Source organism: Mytilus trossulus, chromosome 2 (assembly GCF_036588685.1).
Source record: "Mytilus trossulus isolate FHL-02 chromosome 2, PNRI_Mtr1.1.1.hap1, whole genome shotgun sequence".
Taxonomy (NCBI): domain Eukaryota; kingdom Metazoa; phylum Mollusca; class Bivalvia; order Mytilida; family Mytilidae; genus Mytilus; species Mytilus trossulus.
The window spans coordinates 29,243,130-29,253,438 of record NC_086374.1 but is presented as its reverse complement, the minus strand read 5'-3'; positions in this window follow the sequence as shown (position 1 = coordinate 29,253,438).

Genomic DNA, 10,309 nt, shown 5'->3' with positions numbered 1-10,309 from the left:
GGCTTTTTGGCTATTCCTGAACTTCAAATAGATTTTGCTTTTCATAATCGTTACATGGCGTTGGCTTTTCCTGAACTTTATATGGACTTGTCTATTCATTAACGTTACATGGACTTGACTGTTCCTGAACGTTGCATGGATTTGGCTATTCCTGAACGTTACATGGATTTGGAAATTCCTAAAAGTTGCATGGATTTGGCTACTCCAGACCGATACATGAACTTCGCTAATCCTGAACGTTAAATGAAGTTGACTATTCCTGAACGTTACATGCACTGGGTTATTCACTTAACGTTACATAGATTTTGCTATTACTGGACGTTAAATAGATGTTGCTATTCCTGGACGTTACATAGATTTGGCTATTCCTGGAAGTTACATTAATTTTGCTTTTCCTGACCGTTATATGGAATAAGCTATACTTTTTGTGATTAATGGTCATTAAGGTCCCCACTCGTTAAAATGCATGTACATCATTGATTTTCACATTACTGGAGTTGAGCTTTTCTGGTTTATATAAATCCAAACAAGGGCTTAGGAAGCACAATATCAAAAATTTTATTTTTCTAATTTAAGACACTTTGTTAAACGTTTGAATGTTAAATACACTAAATAAAAGGCTTAAAATTGACAGATTAAATATGAAACAGCTAAACTATTTAACAGGTTATTTTTTAAGTTTCTTATTCCTTAAACAACAATTCCGCAAATCCCAAAGAGAAGGTCTGTTGATAGTGCAGTTTTAAGTAAGCACTAACTAACATTACGATAATAATGTCAATGTATTATATTATACACATTAACTATACACATCCCTGATATAGATAACTATGAACTTTCAACCTTACAGAAACACAGTGTTCAACATTGAAAAATGTAATTTTCCCCATACAATCATGTTCATTTTTATTCTAAATAAATGACTATTACTATTCTTCATAAATTCTTGAACGTTACATTGGGATGGCTATTCTGAACTATGGAAGCTTATCATAGTCACGGGTTGATCAGTTTCCAGCTCAACCTGATGACATTAATAAATGGTAAAGTTGCATTATAACCAACCTTTTGAACTTGATTGTGTGTACTTGTTTAGTTATTTTCAAAACTTTCCGACTTTCAGAAAGTGTACTTGTTAATTTTGTCTGAACAAGTTGACTTTGACAAAGTGAACAAAAAGTAAAGACTCGCTTTGTGTACATGATCTTTGTTCATTTGTAACATTCAACTAGTCTGATTAGAGACCGCGTACACATGGCGAGTCAATACTTTGTGTTTACTTTGTCAAAATCAACTTGTTCAGAAGAAGTTAACAAGTGCACTTTCGGAGAGTCGGAGGGTTTAGAAAATAACCAAACAAGCACACAGAATTAAGTTCACAAGGTTTGTTTAATGTAAACTTTAGCACTTATTTTTGTCAACAAGTTGGGCTGAAAACTATGGAAGCTTATAATAGTCACGAGTTGATCAGTTCTCAGCCCAATTTGTCGACATAAATAAGTGGTAAAGTTGCGTTATATTCAACCTTATGAACTTGATTGTGTGTACTTGTTAAGGTATTTTCTAAACTTTCCGACTTTCAGAAAGTGTACTTGCTAACTTCTTCTAAACAAGTCGACTTTGACAAAGTGAACAAAAAGTAAAAACTCGCCTTGTGTACATGGTCTTTGTTCACTTGTAACATACAACTAGTCGGATAGTAGCATTGCAACACATCTTGTATACTTCATTTTGTGTATTTGTTTAGTTGTTTTCTTAACTTTCCGACTTTCCGAAAGTGCACTTTTTAACTTCTTCGGAACAAGGTTACTTCAACAAAGTGAACAAAATGTTTATTCTCATCTTGTGGTGTTGTTTTTGTTCACTTTCCTTGCTAAAAAGGTTTACATGTCGAGTTGTTTCTCGCCTATCTCATTTACTAAAAGTATACTTGTATTGTTTGTATCTAACTAAGTGTACTTTCCACAAATGCACTTGCTTTGGAAATGTTGCAAGTTTACTTTTAAAATCTGTCGGCAGGGCTTGATACTTTAACCACGTGGTCTCAGTGGATAATTTGCGTACAACTCTATCCTGTCTGGAAGCATGGCAAATAATTACATTTTTAATTTCAGGCAATAACTCAATGCCTAGGCGTTAGTCTATTGCCAAGGATATGTTAACAAGTCTAAATTGAAGACAACGTTCAAACCTAGGAGGGCGTTGGATAAAAACTCTCAGTTTTTATTCGTGTGCATGCAAAACATATCTCTTGGGATAGGGTCTAAACAAAACAAACAACACTAAACAGTAAAAGAATATATTTTAACAAATCGCATTTGACTAGCAGTTTGAACAACTGATGTTGTTTAACACTGCTGACTGCCATGGTTATTTCAAAATAACCAGATCATCCAATGGAGCAAAGAAGATCTTAATGATAAATGAAATACCAAACAGAAAACAATAACGTGCGGAAAATATGGTATAATCCACAAATATAATGTACAAAAGTTTGGTGCACCATATCCGGATTTCGACAAATAATGTCTCTTCAGTGATGTCAGGAATCAAAACGGTAATTAGAAGGCAATTTAATTTAATTTGGGGTCAAAATAGGATGAACATGTGATATCGCGGGTCCGTGACTGAATTAAAGTATACAACTATGCGCAAGCCTTATTTTAGTATTAGTATTGTCATCTGATAAAGTCATGCCGATTATAAGATACACAGTTTTCTCTGCTTTCAAATCTTTCTGTTTGAAACCGTCGAACTGGAACTTATCAATTTTTGGTAATATTAATTATTTGGAAAACAAAAGCTCCTGGAATGGAGTATTTTTTAATCAACAGCATTGTCCTATATTTGTTATAAATAAAGTTGAATTCTTTGATTCGATGTTTTACGTCATGCCCGCTAACAAATTGAAAACTGTACCTATACGCCTAATTTTTAGTTCAGATTTACAATAGCTAACAATTTGACAATTTAGTAGTGTCAACCCTGTGATAATGACCCGTGTATATAGCATATAAATCCTGAATACACCGTTTGTTGGTGCGCCTGTCAGATGCGGAACGTACAGATAAGGTAATGGTGTAACACCACTAATTAAGGCCCGGCCAGAAAGCACATACCAGAAAGTAGTACATATTTAACACAAAATAGTTCCTACGCATGGACATATCTTTCAAAATATGTAGAATATTTTATTAATTTTGGTATCAAATGAAAGCTGCATGACTGGTGATCAATGTAGAACAATTTTTGACTGATAAATTTGAATAATAAAAAAATGGCATGAAATTTAAAAAGGAGGGTACATTTTGCCTTTTTGTCAGATCGGAAGTACCTGTTTTGGTACATCCGAAGCTCCGGGAACCAGTTCTTTCTTATATGCAATTAAAGGTATGTTGATTTTTTCAGTACAGGATACCAGAAGGTGTTGTTTTGATATGCAATGATTGTCACTTTATTTGAACTTAAGATAAAAGAGCTGTGACCACTCGAAATTGAGGAATTTAACATAGAAAGCAATGGGGCCATTAATTAGTGGTGTACTTCCTAATAGGTAACAGGTGAATATACTATTGGTATCGGTATCGGACTCGACCCGGAACTTCTTAATTATTGGCAATATTAATTACGTGGAAAGCAAAGGGGCCTGGAGTGGTGTAATTTTTAATCTACACCTTTGTACTATATTAGTTATATATAAAGTTGAATTCTTTGATTCGTCGTTTTTACGTGATGACGGCTGACAAATTCGACCTCGTAATTTTAGTATTTTAGATGTATATGGATAGAAATTCAAGTGACAGTATACTTATTTTAAAATAAGATGTGGCACCTTGCCAATGGGAAAAATTTCCATCCAAGACCCTGGATAGTACGAATGTAGGACAAAAAGTTAAACAAAAAGTCACAATTCAGTGTTGAGATTATTTTGTTTGAACAAGAAAACAAATAATGTACTGAAATATTATATATAAAGCAATTTAGATATTAAAATGTATTCAATAAATATGATAAATTATCAAATATTATGAAAACAAAATGTTAAAGTGGCTTGGTATTTGATTCTGTCGCACCTTTTATAACTTGCTTAAATGTATGGATTCGCTTATTGTCAAAGGCTTTATGGTGACATCCACATCGTTCGATCTTGGGTGGATATTTGTCTCATTGACAATCATTACAGTTGTCAGCATCTGCTTATAACATATTGCTTCATTTAATGTGCATTTATTTATGTCCTTTTGTGTTTCAAAAGAAACGACAGTGTTGGAACGGAACTGTACGGTTTTCTAATATTTTGGTCATTCGGGAGACTGTCAAGCGGGGCTCCGACATTTAATTAATAACAAGTTGCTTGATGAAAACTCTGATGAACTCTAATGTTACTATTTAACGTTTCTGCTTTAAGTTTTTGGTATCTAAAACAATCTATATGGAAATATGAAACAAATAAATAATAAAAACAATATATATGCATCCAAGCGTTTTCCGTAGTATGGAGGAGCTCTGAGTAAAATGATCAAAACTGCCACAGAGCAGCGATAAAAAATGTCAAATAACCATCGGCAAACCAATCATTGCTACCAAAATTTACACATGCACCTTTTTCTGATATATAGTCTTACCTGTCTGAAAGTTTCAAAGTCATTGTTTTAGTAGAAATCTAACTATATCTGTTTTCTCGATATTTAAGTTGAATGTACAAACGATTGCGCATTCACTGTACAATCACTTGGAGCTTTTTTGTGCAATTGATAGGCCCACTTTTACTGTAACACCACTGTCCAAGGTTAGGAGAGGGTTGAGATCCCGTTCACATGTTTAACCCAGCCACATTTTGTATGTGTGTGCCTGTCCTAAGTCATGAGCCTGTAATTCAGTGGTTGTCGTTTGTTGTTGAATTTGTTTTTCGTTATTTTTTTACATGAATTAATCCGTTAGTTTTCTTGATTGAATTTTTTTACTAGTTTCATTTCGGGGCCTTTTACAGCTGACTATGAAATATGGGCTTATCTTATTGTTGAAGGCCTACGGTGACCTATAGTTGGTAGGTTCTGTGTCATTTTGATTTGTTCTGAAGAGTTGTCTCATGGGCATTCATCACATATCTTTTTTTTTTCATATTAAGCATGCATTTCATTGGTTATTCTTTGAATGTTCTGTAATATTCATCTATGGTATTTGAAATAAAAATGAGCACAAACTCAGTCTTTTGCCAAATAAGATTATATCAAGGTGTCTATATTAGATACAAAAACAAATTTCGTACAATAAGTATACAAGACAAAATTGAAGGACAGTAAATGTAAAAAAATCATTAAATGGGTCATTTTCAAAAAATGTCGAATTCTTAAATTGAAAAAATTATTAAAAGTTACTTATTCAAACAACCCTCTACATAAGCAATCAAAACAAATAGTAGTTTAAGAACAACATATTAAAAGATGCAATCTTAATGATGTCATACAAGAATATCTTGAAACAATTTTTGATCAGTGGTTCTATATTTTGTCTATACTGTTACCATTTTCAAAAGAAATTGTGGGTTATTAAGAAAAGGTTTAGATACAATGTTAAGCTTGTTTTACGTAGCCAATTATATATGTTTTTAAGAGAATACACTTCTATATATATTCATTCTGTAAAATAAAAGATTATTTGCCAATTTTCTAGATTGTACTAAAAAATGCCTCTAAAAAATCAAAGGATGTAAAAATTACCACCACAAATGCAAGTCTTAAGATAGCAATTTATATTGTTCGGCATTTTTTCACCCTTTCAAATCAACTCAACATCAAGTAAATCCCTCATAAGTTAGTTTACTTTTCTCTTTATTTCGTTGATAACAGGAACGTACGTTTCTGATATTTCACTATATAAAAGTCTATCCTGTTACCTTTTTGTCTATCCTGTTACCGATATTAGTATTGCACCTGCAAATACTTAATTGGGAAGATTAAGACATTATAACCTTAAGATTAGTTCAAACAATGAAATATTCCATTCGTTTTGCACCTATATAAATAAATTTGGTGAATTTACCGTCTTCTGATTAGTTAAAATTATTAGTTTTATTTTCAATGTTGTCAATTTTTATGGCGACACGCCCACTCTGACATTGTATATTCATACGCCAACTTGTGTGTACATTTTTGTACGTTGTTATTGTTAATATAAATGATATCAAAAGTTCTTTGAGCCTTATTTTTGATAGAAATTTATTTATAATGAATGCCAATAATTTATTTTGATTTTATTGAACCATAAAACTAATTTTTGACTCTTCACATTTTACATAATCCGCTTCGCGGATTATTCAATGTGAAGAGTCAAAAATTAGTTTTATGGTTAAAAAAATTCAAAATTAATATAGCCATTCATTAAATGTTAAGATAAAAAATGTAACGACGTGTTTGTCTACAATTTTCTATCCTGTTAATTTAACCATAGCAACCACAGTAACAGGATAGACTTTCTTCGTTTTTGATTGCTGTTGTGAAATAACTACTCCCTTTGGTTAAGTGATTATGGTTTTATTGTGAGTTTGGTTTCCAACACGTTATTGCACTTTTTAAAAGTATACTGTTGGTGTTATTAATCAAAATTGTTGGTAACAACATAAACATGAAAAAAGTACTCTCTTTTTTTCACTTAATGTCTTGAAATTTCTTTTCTCTACACTGTTGTTCTTGAAACGAGGCGTTTTAAATGTAAATATTACTTTGCACTTTTATGATCAACACTGACTGATTCAATACTCATAGGGAGAATAACTTAACGACTGATTTAAGTAGCGGTAACAGGATAGACATGAACCTCCCGTGCGCTTATTAAATTTTTTTGAAGATAACATGTTACATACAATGATAAAGAAGCTACGATTTTTCGTTAGAGTAATAATTAGCGTTCTAAAAAAGACCCTTTTGCAGATATCAAGGCGATCAGATATCAGAAAAAAATCATTTGAAATCTGTTTTTCTGACACTGTACGCACACCTCCGGAAGGTCAAGCATATTTGAAGTTAACATAAATTATAATTATTTACCAGCATTTTTTTTAATATATACGTATTTGATCAATACAACAAAGAATGTTTCATAACGGGATCGGGATATTCTTTCTTGATGAAGGAATTCGTGGTAGTTATTCACGGAACCAAAAAAAAAAAAAAAAGACACGTATAGATCAATACACATGATATAAAAATATAAAGATGTGGTATAATTGCAAATGAGATATCTGTGTATTACAAGCTATATCTACTGATGGAAAAAAACTCCCGTAAAAATAAATGTTATCAAGGATCGAGGAGGACTTGTTCTCTGAAAGAGAAAGAAAACATAAATATTTACACATAAACTTCTTCATAAACATAAGCATGGTCACGGACTTGGAACTTTTCAATATTTCTAACTATGATATCCGACGAACGAACGAAACAGTTTTTTTTTTAGTGAGAACAATTTCTTCAATATAATAATGAGGTGTGATATGATGGTCAAAGTTTAAATGAAGTGCATTGTAGCAATTATAGTCGGCTATCAAAGGTCTCGACATGAAAAATATGAAAAATATGTATCAATGAATTTCGAAAACTGACGACCTTATTTGCTATAAATCAAATTAAGAAAACATATTTGACAGACATAAACCAACGATAGCTACTGAACTAAGAGTTCCAGAACAGGCACATACAGACAGTGTCAGGGTTAAACATGTTTATGTGCGCTCATTCCTCCCCGAAACTGGGACTGGTATAACAGCACAACACAACTCATAAGACCAAACTATAAATATCAGTTGAATGATCGGGTCATCTTCTAATACTATCTAGATGATATCAGAACAGGTGTGTAGCTGCCATTTTAACATATGTTGCATTGGATTGTAGTAGTATTATAAAATATTCATATGACAGAAGTATCATTGAAAATATAAAATGATCATGAAGGTGGTAAAAGAGAAAGAAGTAAGAATTTCCAACTCGAAAGTTAGAATTATATATGAAACAAAAACACCAAAAAAACAACCTAAACACTTGAGAAACTATTACAGCAAAATGCATTGAGTGTGTAGGTAAAGGCAATATATTTGACTAGCTTGCTTGTTAGTTCAACCATGTAGTCATTATAAGTAAAGATATACTACCATCCTTTCGTAGTAGTCTAATTGGCCAACCGAATTTACAGGAAAGCTCTAGTTGATTGTACAGGAAAGCTTCAAGTGATTGTACAGTAAATTAACAAACGATTGTAGAGTCAAGAAAAATATCCGACATGGAGAAAATGAAAATATTTTGATTTCTACTGGGACAATGGCGTTGAAACTTTCATACAAGCAAAACTAAATATCAAAAAAGGTACATGTGAAAATTCTGATAATTTATAATATTTATTGAATACATTTTAACAACTAATTTGCTTTATATATAATAGTTCGAGACCATTTTTTGTGTTCTTGTTAAAGAATTAAATCTCCGCACTAAATTGTGACTTTTTGTCTAACTTTTTGTCCTACATTTGTACTATCGAGGGTCTTGGATGGAGAGTTGTCTCATTGGCAAGGTGCCACATCTTATTCAAAATGGGTATACTGTCACTTAAATTTTTATCCAAAAATTATTATACATATATATGTATGTTGATCCTATTTCGACTCCAAATTAAATAACATTGCCTTCAAATTACCAATTTGATTCCTAACATCACTGAAGAGACATTATTTGTCGAATTCCGTATATGGTGTACAAAACTTTAAATTTGCACATTATATTTGTGGATTATTCCATATTATTCGCACGTTATTGTTTTCTGTTTGGTATTACATTAATTAATACGGTCGTCATTGTTCCATTGGATGATCTGTTTATTTTGCAATAACCATGGCAGTCAGCCATGTTAAAGAACATCAGTTGTTCGAACTGCTAGTCAAATGCATTTTTTTTTTTAAATTTATTCTTTCACTGTTTAGTCTTTTGGAAAGTGTTGTTTGTTTTGTAGTTAGACCCTCTCCAAAGATATGTTTTGCATGATCACGAATCAAAACTGAGAGTTTTTATCCAACTCCCTCCTAGGTTTACACGTTGTCTTCAATTTAGACTTAACATATCCTTGGCCATAGACTAACGCCTAGACATTAAGTAATTGCCTGAAATTTAAAATTTAATTATTTGCCATGCTTCCAGACAGGACAGAGTTGTACACAAAATATCCACTGAGACCACGTGGTTAAAGCATCAAGCACTGCCGGCAAATTTTAGACCAAGTTGACTTTCAACAAGTAAACTTGCAACATTTCCAAAGCAAGTACATTTGTGAAAAGTACACTTGGTTAGATACAAACAATACAAGTATACTTTCAGTAAATAAGAAAAGTGAGAAACAACTCGACAAGTAAACATTATTAGCAAGGAAAGTGAACAAAAACAACACCACAAGATGAAAATAAACATTTTGTCCACTTTGTTGATATAAACTTGTTCAGAAGAAGTTAACAAGTGCACTTACGGAAAGTCGGAAAGTTTAGAAAACAACTAAACAAGTAAACAACATGAAGTATACAAGATGTGTTGCAATGCCACTATCACACTAGTTCTATGTTACAAGTGAACAAAGACACAAGTCGAGTCTATACTCTTTGGTTCACTTTGTCAAAGTCAACTTGTTGAGAAGAAGTTAAAAAGTATACTTTCTGAAAGTCGGAAAGTTTAGAAAATAACTAAACAAGTACACACTATCAAGTTCACATGGTTGGATATAATGCAACTTTACCACTTATTTATGTCAACAAGTTGAGCTGAGAACTGATCAACTCGTGACTAGTATAAGCTTCCATAGAAAACTGATCAACTCGTTCCTAATTATAGGCTTCCATAAGTATGTGACGACCTTTTGTCATGGCTTTGTCATGACTATTATACGCTTCCATAAGTATTTGACGACCTTTTGTCATCGCTTTGTCATGACTATCATTAGCTTCCATAAGTATGTGACGACCTTTTGTCATGGGTTTGTCATGACTATCATACGCTTCCATAAGAATGTGACGACCTTTTGTCATGGCTTTGTCATGACTATCATTAGCTTTCATAAGTATTTGACGACCTTTTGTCATGGCTTTGTCATGACTATCATAAGCTTCCATAAGTATGTTACGACCTTTTGTCATGGCTTTGCCATGACTATCATTAGCTTCCATAAGTATGTGACGACCTTTTGTCATGGCTTTGTCATGACTATCATAAGCTTCCATAAGTATGTTACGACCTTTTTGTCATGGCTTTGTCATGACTATCATTAGCTTCCATAA